Genomic DNA, 14,958 nt, shown 5'->3' with positions numbered 1-14,958 from the left:
TCAAAATCCTAGAGCATCAAATCATACTCTTGGTTGGTATCGGTTTGCGCAGAAAAGATATTGTAAACCGGCCTCAGAACACTTCCAACCGAAAGTTGACCTAGGTAAAAAGTTACCATCCTTTTTTCTATGCGGAAAAATTCCACCACCAGTGCCACAGCGAGCTTTCCGGCATCGACGTTGCCGCGCGGCCGAACTTTCCGGGCGAGGCGACCGTAAAACCCGGGCATTTTCGTCGCGAACGGTCGCCCTACACTGCCGCCGGATCGTGCAGGAAACCACCGCTTTTCCCGATAAAGTCCAACTCAACGTGCGCCTATTCCACCCACAATACGGCGACCCTGCGATGCTGGTTGTTGTCATGGTTAGCTGGAAACGGCGGATGCATTAGCGCGACTTCCGGCGCCTAGCGTTCCGCTTTATGAATCCCCCCCCCCCCCCCGCGGACCCCTTCTCCCCCGCCCCGGGCACTCGTGACCCAAGTCAAACGCCATTATCATCTCGACCATAAAATACATTTCATTTCGCCATGTAAGTATCATCTCCGGATTTTTTTCCCAACCCTCCCTCGGCGGGGGTAAATGTGTGTCACGCTGCTGGAGTTGGTGCGGATTTGCACCTCTTAGTGTTGGTAAACTTCCACCGTTGCCAGAAATAAAGAAATTGTCTCTATTCGAATCCGAAACAATGCATCTTATACAATCTGCGCAATGTAATCGAATGAGGCAACAGTTAAGTTCAAAGGTCAACGCTCCTCTCCGCATAGGAAGATCCAAGGAGGGGGAGGGGGTGTAAAGGGTGCACTGAAAGAAAAAGTTCGGTCGTATGAACCAAAGTTCGGAGTCCCATATCATTCCGACTAATTTGGTTTGTCGAACCAAATTTCTGCTTCGTCAAATCGAGCTTCAGGTTCGTTTAACCGCACTTCAACGGTAAAGTGAACTGACGAACAAAGTTTGGTCATATATGCCGAAAGTTCGGTAACACGAATTGAACGATTAGTTTGACAAAACGAATATTCGGGATGATTTGGGACACCGAACGTTCGGTTCATACGACCGGACTATTGTTTTCATTGTGTCCCGGAAAAAAGGAGGAAGAAAAATGGGAGAAAGAAAAAAAAGAAGGATGGAATGAATGGAGAAAAAAAGAGGGAAGGAGTATATTTTACCTATGTATAACCTATTCAAGAAAGCAAATAAAGGCGATTTGACAATTTTCCCTGACATCTCCAGGTTTTTCCTAACTTTTTAAAATTCCCTGAAATTTCCCGGTTTTCCCGACTATGGCAACCGTGTGAAAGCTCAAGAAATTTCCAGTAATTTGTGACCACCAAGACAGCTGGTAATTCCACCGCCAATTTTTTCTCTTTCACGGGGTCACCTCCACCACCGACCCCGATACAAAGCCCCTAAATTCAAGGCTCCGACTCTGCAGCTTCACAACTCAGGAACAACGACAGGAATGGCCTCCCTCACCCCCGCCGAGGGTCAAAGGTGGGGGAGGGGTCGAATTATCCCCCGACTCATTGCGGTGGTGATTCTTCGACCCAGGTTTACATATTTATGGAATCCTCGGGAGGAATTGATGGGAGTTTTATCGCTGTTTCCTGCATCCTGCCCAGCGCCCGGCTCCAAGGTGAGATTTATAAGGACCGTTTCCGCGCGGGGCTCGCTGCCCTGGGGTCGGCGGGGGAGGGGGGTGTCCGAAGGAGGGACAGGGACCGCTCGGACATCCAGGCCGGATGTCATCGAGAATACATTAGTTTCCCTCCATAAAACTTAATTCCATTCATTACTCTCCGTCCCTCCCTCGTAAAAGACCGTATCGCCCCCTCCCCCGCCCTCCTCTGGTTTTTTTCTCTCTCCGTCGACCATTTTTCTTGGCGTCCCTTCGGCCCTGTTTCCGGCATATTTCGGTTGTCACGACAGTCGCGACCCCGTCGCATTCCGATCGTCGCGGATTTTGGACGGGGATAAATGTCATTTCGAGGGTCCCTTGTTTCAAAGCTTGATGAGCTTTCGTGCGTGCTGGAAAAAGCCGGTCGGCGGGCTGATAATTGAAATTGATATTCAAGGCGATAGACTAAAAAGACAAAGGGAAAATGGACGTATTTTTGCCAAACGGAACTATGTGCATTAAGACATAAGACCTGATACCCATAAGAATATATTCATAACAGGGCTCACGTCATAATGCACACAGTTTCGTTTGACAGAAATACGTGCGAATGAAGCTATCCTATCAGTTAAAACGGGCGGTTCTCACAGAGGTAACTTGCTGACATTTTAATTTACCGAAGCTTTCAGGACCCCGGAAGTAATTCCAATTTCCTTAAGTTCCGAGAAAAATTCCGATTTTTTTCAAAAATTTCAAAACTCCTTTAGTTCCGAAGATTGTTAACTTAGAACAGAAAATCATCAAGTTTCATCAAATAATCAGTCAAACTAACAAAAACCTCCGAAAAAGTTTTGTTCCGAAATTCGGCATTAATTCCAGGAAATGAGAGCACTGCGATTGATCCGAGAATTTTCCAAAGTCGGGTGCATTTAAATTAACTGACGAAAATGCCCATCTCTGGATTGAAACTTATGCGACTCGGTCAGATTTGACAACAGCGACCCCTTATATTCGGGAGCAAGCAATAAATTATATTTCCTGTTAACAGGGTTTCCTAGGCCGAGCCATGCGGCCGGGAGGAGGGAAAAAATCTGCAGATGGGCCCATAAAAATCAGATTCCGTTACGATAAAGCTACCGAAACGAGCGGGCGATATACGCCCTGACGTGTCGTCGCTACGCTTAAAAGTTCCGCCGAAGACTCCGCCACCGCGCTTGGCAGAAACAACTTACTTACATATGGTTTTGATTGGAGTTACGAGCTTTTTGCTTGGCGCGGAAATTCGGGCGAGCACCGCCCTAGGTGTACGCCCCTTTGCTTGCAGCGAGGGGAGCGTCACCGACTCCGATAAAGGTCTGAAAAAATAATTTTAGATTTAAGTGAAGTGAATGTTTGTTCTTCAATCCGACCCGAGGATGAGTTGACTACGAGTCAGCAGACTGATTTTTTTGGAATGCTATATAAAGAATAACACTATAGAATAGATGAAAAAAGGATAATGGAGCGATTTTATTGGTTGAAATGTGTGGTTGTTATAGACTCAGGGGGAATATGGTGGACTATCTATAGGGTCTCTAGCGGGAGGCTGTACCTTCTTTGCACATTATAACCACCACCCTAATAGGATCGCTTCACTCTCTCTTTCTCTTGGTCTTCCTTGTCCGTCGCTTTGTCTATTAGTTTAAATAATCAGCCCTCTGAGTTTTCGCTTTAACGAGAGGGAGATTAATGAAACCAGACAGAAAAAGGACATTTTCGGCGGAAATCAAATTTTGATCAGAAATCTCTTCAAAATTTGGATAAAAGAAAATCCATGAGACTTTGAAATTGGTTGACCAATCTGATAGCGACACTTTTTTTTTGTGGTAAAAGGATTCAGATGCATTACCGAATTCTCTGCAAAGACACTGTTACGAGTATTCGGGTGCTACAATATCGCCAACTCCAATGTATCTCTGAAGAGGTGAGGAAAGCGAAAGTGCCTTCAATTTCGAACACGCAATACGCGCATCCGTAGAACACGAATAGTTGCATCAAGGCGCCGAGACAAATCATACAGACTTTTCTTTTCTTCTTAGAAACATGCTTCCGCAGAATGAGAAAAATATGAAGAAAATATAGAAGAGGAAGAGGAAGAAGAAGAAAAGGAAGAAGCAGAAGAAGAGGAAGAATAAAAAGAGAAGGAGGAAGAAGAGATGGAAGAAGAATAAGAAGAAGAAGAAGAATAAAAAGAGAAGGAGGAAGAAGAGATGGAAGAAGAAGAAGAAGAAGAAGAAGAAAAGGAAGAAGAAGAGGAGGAGGAGGAAGATGGGAAGAAGAAGAAAAGGAAAAAGAATAAGAAAAGGAAGAAGAAGAAAAGGAGGAAGAGGAAGAGGGGAAGAAGAAGAAAAGGAGGAAGAGGAAGAGGGGAAGAAGAAGAAAAGGAAAAAGAATAAGAAAAGGAAGAAGAAAAGGAAGAAGAAGAAAAGGAAGAAGACGAAGAAGAGGAAGAAGGGGTAGAAGAAGAAAAGGAAGAAGATGAAGTAGAAGAAAAGGAAGAAGAGAAAGAAGGCTAAAAGGAAGAACAGGAAGAAGAAGAGGAAGAAGACGAAGAAGAGGAAGCAGAGGAAGAAGGAGATAAAGAATAAGAAATAGAAGGAGAGAAAAAAGAAGAAAGTGAGAAGTATTCACACGAAAATTCAAGGGAATTCTCAATGAAAATCAACATCGAGCATCTTATCCAAAAAACGAACGAACAGAGAAGGTCCTCTCACGGACCCATTCCATCCCTCCCGCGTAAGGGTAGCTGCTTTCCAGTCACGCTCGTCGTACCGCGCGACGGCACATACGCAAATGTCGTCGAGTGCGTTCTCACTCCACGCTCCACGAGCAATCAGACGTCGAAATAAATGGTCGTTTCCCGACAGCAAGCCGGGAAGGAGGGTCCTCGCCCTCGACGGGCGGGAGGGAGGGGGGGGTGCTAACGGCCGTGACGGAGCCGCGCCACCGATGACGTGCCGCGAGTTGACGGCACGTGAAAAATCTGACCGCGACGCCGCCCCCGCCCCCGCGGCCAGATGTCGTAATCAGTGTAATTACAACCCTTGTGCTCGGTTTGGGGAAACCCTCACCCTTAATCACTCTTCAATCAGGACTCATTGAAATCTCGGCAGCGCCCGCCACCCCCCGGCCCCGCCTGTTCATTTATTTTACGTGCCTCCCCCTCCCGCCCCCGGCCCGCGGAGGCTGTATCTGTATCCGCGTTTCGAGTGCCCCGCGCGCTAATGCACCCCTCCCCGCCGATCGATTCTTTCGGGCGGAGTTCCAAAGGGTGAAGTTTTACGGATCCCGGATTCGATAATTATTCAAGATCCCCTTCGTCGTCGGGGTCGGCGTCGGATTGGTTCTTGGGCCCCCTTGACCACCGGGCGGGGGTGGGGGGTTTGCCGATGTGATGATTTCGGGTTGATTGAAAGGGGAGCCGTGACTTCTGTTTAAATTAACCGTCGTGGAGAGGAGATGTAAATTATTTTTGGTGATGGAAATCACTCTAGAATATTTCTTTCAACCCTTCCTTTTTATTTGAACAAATCATTTTTACGGATACATATCAATGGCTAACGAACGATAGCGCATATCTACAAACTGACGATTTTGCAGAACGAAGAGAAAACTTCGCTATTTTTGTAATTTTAAGGTTAGATTCGCGATTTTTAGAATCATGCAGAAATCAGGAAATATTAAAATGCAAGGAAACGTGTTACTTTAGGTTGAACAAGGTGTCTACTAAAATTCCAATATTTCCATTCAGATTATCCTGATATTTCACATAAAATTGCCTGATTTTTTTGCGCAGAAAATTGACAAGAGTTTGTTTTTACAAACTATATAACATTTTTAGTGAATTGAATCAAATGTTTCACTTTTGCAGATGCTTAACAGCATCAGTTCCACAAATGCTTGACGGACTCCCCATTCCAAAACCCAAGACCAATTTTCCTGATGTATTTATAATTTTTCCTGATCACATCAAATCGGATCTTTGCCAGTTTGCTATATCATCGAATGAAGTTTTGTTCCATAGCAACCAAATCACTAGGTACCGATTTTTTATTCCGCGTGAGACGATCTTAACATTCTGTTTGGAATTACAAGGTTTTGTATCTTAGATCACGTTAAAAATTTTGAAGACACCGTGTCCTTCCTTAGCACAACAGCATCAACTACTACCTTCCGTTCATACCTACACGCTGACAGTGAGCACCGAGATACATCTCGGAACCGTGCTTTCCGATACATCGACTGATCTGCCGTTTAAACCTATAAAAAAAGATCGATTAACAGAGTGTTCGTAACGAGCACTTTAATAATCGATTCTTCACTATAGATTCAAATGCGGAAATATCGATAATCGATCCGAACGCTCGGGAACAAGGTCCGGACGGAGAGCATGGGCGGTCGAGAAAACCACTGGTCGAAATCCGAAAATAATGAAGAAGATGTGAGTCAGCAGGTTTGACTTTCGCCTGCCTCGACGAAGAGGGGGAGGGGGGGCGGTACGTGATATCGGCGGAGCCTCAAGGTTGCTCGTCTCGTAATTACTCGGGCTTTAATTACTAAACAATCCATTAAATGCTCCGCGAGCAGCGCACGATGCCGGCCCACAGGAGGCACTGCAGATAGCAGAGACTGCGATGTTGCGATGGGATGGGGACTCAGGAACACACAGGACTGGACAGGGAGAAAAGGAAGGGGCCCCACTCTGCCGAGCTAAAAAACGCCGCATGAACCTTCAGCCATTGCCAAAATTCCTTTGACAAAACCTAAATTTCCGGGAAAATTCACACGTATTTTTCCTCTTATTTTTAGGAGAATTGTGTTCGAACTTTAATCCGAAACATCTGAAATTTTCAAGAAAAAATATTCATAACTTTCTTCAAAACCAAATTTTTCCGGGAGGAAATTTGGCGACATTCGAATGCTCATACGGCGTTTTTTCTTACCACAGCAGCTCTGAACTGGAGCTTATTTGTAGGAAGGTGCAGTGGCGTTTGCTGACTAAAAATGGGCGTGTTGCAAACTTCAGCAAAAGCAAAAGAAGAGTTTTTCTTATAGAGAACGGCTAAAAAATCACGATAAGCGCATTGGAAACATCTGAGATGCACTCCTGACTTCACAATCAGCGTCAGAAATAAGCGTTTTTTTAAGATACCCGCTTCAATAACAATACTACGGCACAGGTGAACGCATCTCGGGAGAGGAATCGTTTCATCCAAACCTTGCATACTCGGATTCACAAAATTCAGCATGGTAGACGTTTCCACGCGCAAATCGCCAAAAAAATTTTAAAATCGAGACATACCTGCATGAAAAAGCCACCGGGGCAAATCATATTTAATAAAACAATGCAACGCTTCAACAGGCAACACTCTCCCAATCATGAAAACTCACCTGAAACAGAAAAATTAAGTTTCATTAAAAAATTTGTTTTGTTTGATTTTCTGAAATGCAAAGAAAGCATCGCCGAAAAGAATATCGTGAGACTAATTTTGACAGCTCCATGAAGAGAAAACCATGTTGAAATGAGAGGATTTGTATAAGTCGCAGTTAGTCAGCGATTACCGGCAATTTGCAAGCTGCATGATTCGCACAAGTCAAATTGCAATAGTGCGCACCGACTTAGCACAGGTTTCCTTGGTGAAGGACTTCAAACCACGATATCGACTTTGAGCGCCTTCAAATTCTGTGATACTCTCCGCACTACCGGGCGGTTAGTTTAGTTGCTTAACCTAACAAACCTTAATTTACCACTTAAACCACTGATTTCATTACACACACTTGCGAGCGTGCTAGCTGATGCCATGCCTTTAAGAGGCAAAACACTTCTGTTCGAATACCAATCAAAATAATCAGTACTTTCTTAGTTCTTTACTTCTGCAGTTATAATTTTTCTCTCTACACAAATAGATTACAATTTGCCAGGGATTGCTCATTACCTGCAACGAATAGGTACGAAACATGTTACATGTAAAAGAATTCGGTCGATTTCGCTATAAAGTGGCAACTCAGATCAAAATAAACAGGGATCATCGTAACTGACGCGACGGTCAGTTCCCTGACGAGAGCTTGGCATCACAAAATTCGCCGGGTCCTGATTTTACTGATCCGATCAGCAGAATCCTTTGAAGGGGTGCCGCCCCATTGTTTCAAGGTAAACACGTCGGATCGGAGATAGGGTTGTGGATGGCTATCCACCTGATCCATGGTCTAGTGAGCTAACACGTGTGGGAATCACTCCAAAAGAACCGTTGGGTTTGGGGCGAGTTTTTCACTCTTATCGTGAAACGATTTGAAGCTGGATGGAGAGTGTAATCGACTGCGAGGGCATTTCTGAAGAACAATTTTTGGCGGTGAAAATTTGGTCTTTGCTTCGGCCCTTCTTTCAACGCATGAAATTGTCAGCCTTTTTATGTCATGATGTTACCTTGAACTCTATTTTTAATATCTACGCGTAATTAATTTTAGAAAAGGAGAAAAAAAATCAACATTACGGACGGAAATTTTGAGAATATGGTGATGGAGTGGTAGAAAAATTCATGGATAATTTCTAATAATGATGAGAATTCGTTTCCCTCTTGAAAAAAAGGAGAAATGCGTCTAAATATGAAAACATTGCCATTGAGGTATTGAATTGTGGTGTGATCATTAAAATTGATAGATAAAGCAATAGACAAAGGCAAATGGAAAACGGAGCGATCCTATTGGTTCCTCTGAAACACTTGATGGAAATGTGATTATTCCATAATTTTACCTGAATTCACGCAAAATTCATCCTTACGATAGATAGGCTCTTTCTCAAGAGCCCAGCCGACGATGAAAATGCAAAACCACGTATCTTTAAATCCAACTTGCAGACTTCCTGCTGTACTTCATTTTTCTTTTGGAAAACTACTGATTCTTGAAGATTTACTTCATATTTTCCTCTCTGTTAGCAGAATATATTTTCCATATGAACCTCAAGCTTTAAAGTTGGCGTGTCTCTCTTTGAAAAAATGGAAAAGAAGCGGAAATTTCGAAACACTGCAGTGGAGATACGAGGTTTTTCTTTTCAGCCATAGACATATCCATACATCCCACTCGCAGAGACACAGTTCCACCAGTCGCGAGGTGTTTGAATGATCGATTATCGATATTTCCCCATTTATCGATCCTTTTCCACAGGTTCAAATGGCAGATCAATCGATACATCGCGAAGCACGCCACGCCACGAAGTTCCATCCGATTCACCCTCGAATCGTGTGTACTCGCGTAGATTTGACGTAATCTCCATCAGGAGTACTATCGATGATTTTCAATTTCGAGACTTCGCTGGGGGGGGGGGGGGGATCTCCCGCGCCGGTGTGTGCGTGCGCACGAAGGGGTCCGTGGCGGTGAATCACTCCCGTCGATTGACAGAGATGTTCCCGTTCCCGATGAAAACTTCCTCAGGATTTGTTTTTATTCACCGACGTCATCTTGGCCCCGGGCGGCCCTCATGTTGCCGAATCTGACAGAAAATCATTTTTTTACGCGTTGGAATCGTCATAGACACTATTAGTGGCGACGTCATCATAGGCGTTATTAATGGCACATCACAAAAAGCGATGTAAATCGATTTATTCGCATTGGTAGCATTGAAAGAGGTTACGCCAATGTTATTGTTTGGATCCAATTCGATATAATGGAGAATCCCTATACACGCTATTAGTGGCGACGTCATCATTCATATCGAATTGGATCAAAACAATTAAATTAGCGTAATCTCTTTCAATGCTACCAATGCGAAATCGATATAATATATCGCTTTTCTGTGACGTGGCACTAGTAGCGTCTATAGGGTCAATCATTTAATTACATCGTTTCTAAAAGTGACCCTGATCCCTTTATAAACAAGTAAAACAATTAAAAATTATACTCTAGGCGTATTTTTTGCACAAATCGTTTGTGTGCGACATTTAACAAGCACTTTTCTTATTTAACTATTCTGAAAAATGGAGTTAAATCATATAACTTTTATTGTTTTTTACTACACTTTCCAACTTTAATATCATTTTTATCCCTTCGTTTTTTTGTTATGTCCGGTTACAGTGAACAAAATAGTATTTCCGACCGTAACGTCGAAAATTTTCACCCCAATACATTTTTGACTGAGATCATCCGTATGTAAGTATTACAATTTCTTTTTATAAAGTTTTGTTTTGAATGCTGGGTTTCGCTTTCATTCAAGTTTATACGTTTACAAGCAAACTGCTATTTTTGCACAAAATGTATGCAAAAGGTATTGACAAAATATGTTTTTACACCAGTCATTTCAAGTTTGAATGACAGTCTGTCCGTCTACTAATTCTGTTTCGAATAAATTTGATTGCGCTAATTTACCTCCTGATCTTCAATTTTTTACATCACAATTGGGAAAATTTTAAAATAAAATACATTTTTTAATATTCTAAATTGAATTTCCCCTTCCTTTTCCTGAAAAAGACAATGGTCAACTTTTCTTTTTTTAAACTTTTTCTGCATTTTCAATTGCTGAAAATAGAGTAATTTCCATGAAAATCTGTCAAGGTCGGTGTCGGGTGGCTGTCGGAGATGCTATCTCCTCCGCGAGGGGAAGCCAGTGAGGGGGCGACCAGCGGCGGGGGGGGGGGGGGGTGTTGCAAGGAGGAGCCCTTTGTCCCGGCTATCGGGGGCCAGGATCTACATGACCTGTCAGGAACTCGGATCTGGCTTCAGTTCGACTGTATTCAAATTAAAGGTCTCTTAAAAATACACTCGTGCGTTTTATCTCAATTTTACGACTTCCATCAATTTCGGGACCGCCGGCCCCCTTCGCTTTCCGCTTCACCCCGTCGGCTTCCTGCGGCTACTGCGTTCCTGCGTCGGGCGCGAAATAATTTCACTAATGCCTCCTTCCTCCGTGAATGGGACGACTCGGAATCGATCGATTTCTCCTCGTCCTTCATCGAGTCGATTATCGCTCATCTGTTGCTCGAGGACAAATTGATGACGAAATTCCAAAACATCGTATCTGGTTGTACGCATTTAAACGATGAAGTCTAGCAGCAGTAGGAGTTTTGAGGATAAGAAACGTTTGGGCTAAAATTGTTCTACGACTTCAAGCAAATTTTGGGTTAGGTCCAGGGTGTCATGGAACGTAGGATAAAAATTTCAGTGAAATATCTCATGAAATTTCACGATGTTGTGAAATATTTCATATTTTTCAGGGGCTACAGTGTGCAACCCGCACTCAAACACACAAAAATAGAAGATGGCCACAATTTTTACATTTTGCGAAACATGAAAAGGAACCGGAATTTTTCAATATCTTTCTTAAATTGCTGAAATTTCATGAAATATTTTACGAGAAATTTTAAGATTTCATTTTTCATGAAATTTTGCCTTTCTTGGTAAGGACACATTTAAAAAGCAGGGCCGCACGAAGGCAGTTAGAATGAGAAGCACTGGGAAAAACCAACCAAAGTTCCATTAAAAGCTAGAGGCTAATCGAGATTTTGTTATTCATTTGTATATTACTTAAAGTAACTTTTAGACTGTAGCTTAAACAGCAGGGGTCTCTAGAATACTAGGTGTCTCAAAGTAAAACGCAAATATTTTCAGAATCAATTCTTGGGATCGATACAACACTGCTGTTCAGGTTTTCTGTGATTTTCGAAAGGAACGAAAGGAGAAAATTTCAATGAGAACTGTTTGTTAGCTTCCGTTTAAGATAATAAAACATGAACGGTGACCTGTGGCGTTGCAAACTGAGACATGCATTCTTCAACTGGAGCCATCGGAATACAACAAAATGGCACAATATATCTGCATCACTGAGATACTCCTTCAAGCTCCCTCTGTGCTGCTCAGTTTTGCAACCGACTACCACAACTTTCGATCAATCAAAGCGCAGATGAAACTGAGAAGCGGTGATAGGTAGACGGGAAAAGGGGGATCATGATCACGGCGGGAGCATGGAAAACAGGGGTGGAAAAGCGCCATGGAGGTTGCGAATGTTGCATAGCAACTGAATCGTGGAAAAGTAGCTTTCCCTCTCGCCGCGCCGAACCGCCTCACCGTTTCTGCCAAGGAAATTGTAGGGGAGCGTTCCGTGTCCGAGTTCCACCATCCATCAACCATCGATGCTCCCTCGAAATTTCGGATGAAGCCCACGCTGCCATGATAGCGAAGAAAGCAGCAAGTGCAAAAAAAATGAAGTTTTGAGAAAATGGATTCAAAAGAGTCCGAGTGGAAAATTTTATTAAAAGAAGCCTCCGTTCTTTGACAAATTGCCACTGATCATCCGAAAGACTCTTAGATATCTTTTGGATGGTTAAAAATCGGCGGATTTCATTTCAATTATATAAAAAGGGTATTTTTCATTTGTATGTTAGGCTAGTGATAGGCAAGGCAGCCGTAAATGCTGTCTTCTGCATACTTTCGTGGTTGCGTTTTGGACACACAACAAACACATTTCGAGTTAGAAATTTGCAAAAGAGTGCGGTACTTTACTTGAAAGCACTGTTTTCATTGGCTCTCTGTAGGAATAATGTCACTTACGGCTGTTTTGCCCAACACTAAGTCAATTTTGGCGCACTTACGGCTTTCTCATAATGTCTCGTATTGGTAAAATTAAGGTGAATTTTGCCGTTTAAGCTATTTCAGGGATTTCATCTGAAAGAGATTGGACGACTTTCGAAGGAACCTTGGCTTCGAGAAATAGGCCTTGGAGGGAACGGAGCACCTTCTGGTGGACCGCGTAGCGGCTAAAGGGTGTACCCTGTACCCCCTAGTTAACCAAAACGAACAAGGGTATTTCCTGTTTTTTAAAAGAACCACCTAACTACAGTCGATTTGAGACTACACTTGCTCGCTTTCAGAGACGACTCGTGAAGGTACGAGCGCGAATCGTGCAGCGAGCGTATAACACGAGTAATGAAACGTATTAAGATAACGGAGAGGAGGTCCCTTTATTGAGGAAATCCGCCACTGAAGCTCCCCCCCCCCCCCGGCCCCTCCACATATGTCTCCATTGGCGATAGTTCCTCATTCACTTGAGCGAACCTAATTAGTCGAGCCCGGAGCCAACGACTTGTTGAATTTGCTCGACTCTCCTGACTATGTGCGTGTGGTGTGCGAGCAAAATCATTCCGTGGATTGAGGAGTGGATAAGAATTTAAGAATTGAAAATAAATTAAAGTAAAATAAAATACGAGTACAAGAATAAGATAATACATAAAAAACACGTTTACATTAACCCTCTATAGCACAGCGTTACAAATCGGCCTTGCTCCCTCGAACAAGTTTTCATCACTTTATTTTAAAATTGTTTAACTTAACTAGTTCATCATCACGCAGGACGCTGGGGCTCATAACTTTTTGGACTTACGTCCGTCTAACAGAAAACGATTCAATTTTTCCCTCGGTCGTGCGAGTGTGACATTTGGAAAAGTCTTCGAATATATTCGGATGTCTCTCCGAATACCCATGAATGTTAAATAACTAGGGGGCTGCGCCCTCTGGTTGCCTCGCGGTGAGACCCTCCGCATCACTTCGCGCCTCGGGTGTTTACACCATTTTCATGCATTTTTTCAAGTGTTTCCTTGCTTTTTTAAGGAGAAATGATCACCTAATCGCATTGATTGTTTAAAAGAGAAAAGTTGGAAAATTATTAGATTTCGGGGGAAAAACTTTTAAGATGTCCAAGTTTGGAAACCACCTTTTTTTCTTTCTCACATGAGAACGCGACTCTCTCTCCGGGCCGGATTTACCTACTTGCCGCCCATGGGCCGCCTGTATTTTGCCGCCTCCTTCTCATTCGTATTGAAACATCAAAAATAACCATCAAAGGAACGTGTCAGCGGGGGAGGGGTGCATAAGACGCGTTTACTCGTGTTGAACACATGTTTTGGGAATGCCCTGACAACACTGCTAGCAAAAGTTAGGTTTCATAAACCTATCTCTGTGTGCACAAGGCCTTTCATTCATAAGAAATGAACAAACAAATTATGAAGGAACAAACATGAATGAGGTTAAATGATTTTAACTTCCGCCGCCGCGCCGCGCAGACCGCACTGTGTTTGGCGCAATGCGTGAAGTATTCACGCAGTCTTGTAGGCGCGAGGCACCATGCGTTTCACGCTGACCGCACTGTGTTTGGCGCAATGCGTGAAGTATTTATGCATTTTTGTGGGCGCTATCAGTTTCACGCTATGACCGCAATGACCGCGCACTGTGTTTGATGCAATGCGTGAAGTATTCGTGCAGTCTTGTAGGCGCTAATATGCGTTACATGCCGATCGCCGCGCCGAGGGCTTCTCCTTTTCATCTCAAGTCCTCGTCATCATTGCTCTCTGCGCTGCGCCGTTCCAGGCCAAATTGCGTGTTTGATTTCTCTCTTAACTCGACTACTTAAAGTGCTGTCTCTTGTACCACTTAAAGACGACAAAATTAAAAATTACTATACTCTTAGGAAATGAGAGATTTTGTCGCCTTTTCTCGTTTGCAATTTTTTTTTTCTAAATCCGATATTTTCTTATACCTACATTTAAAAAAATTGCAAAATTTGCCGCCATGGGCCGCGGCCCATGTGGCCACCCCCTTAATCCGGAGTTAATTGAATCGGTTTCTGTTACGTCCGTCTGGACGTAAGTCCAAAAAGTTATGAGCCCTAGCGTCCTGCGTGATCAACGAAAGCCAGGGCTCATGAGTTTTCGAACTTACGCACATCTAACAGAAACCGATAAAATCGAAAAAGACGCAAAGCGCGGCTCTCCCAGGGAGCATAGGGCGGGGCGAAGGGGGGGGGGGGGCAAGAAAATTAATACCAGAATTAGCCCCTCGAGTTTTTCAATTGAGTTTTCGATGATCGACAGGAGCAGAGCGGGGGGAGGTGGCTGTGGACACTGGCCGGCGGGTCGATTGTTGAATCGTTATCGAACGACTTCAATCGATAAATCCCTATCTTAACAACGCTATATATCGATCAAGGTCATTCGATACAGGGTCGCTGAGGGCAGGACAAAATCGGACGTGAGATCGTCTTGATTAATCATAACTACCAGGGTTGCCTGTGCGGACGACGCAAAATTCGGAATTGTTCACCTAAAATGGCAACATCGGATTGCGTTGACCGCGAGTCAAGCTTGCGTCGCGATGCCGCCCCGCTACACCGCTGCTGCGTTGTAACATCGTGCGAAAAAATCGAGAAAAGGGAACTTTCGTGCCCAGGGGTGTTTAAACCGGTCGATGTTGAAACCTAATACGACCAAATTTCAAATCTAAACCGGTCGATGTTGAAACCTAATACGACCAAATTTCAAA

Source organism: Bemisia tabaci, chromosome 8 (genome assembly GCF_918797505.1).
Source record: "Bemisia tabaci chromosome 8, PGI_BMITA_v3".
Taxonomy (NCBI): Eukaryota; Metazoa; Arthropoda; class Insecta; order Hemiptera; family Aleyrodidae; genus Bemisia; species Bemisia tabaci.
The sequence above is the reverse complement of the archived record's forward strand: the minus strand, read 5'-3'. Positions refer to the sequence as shown.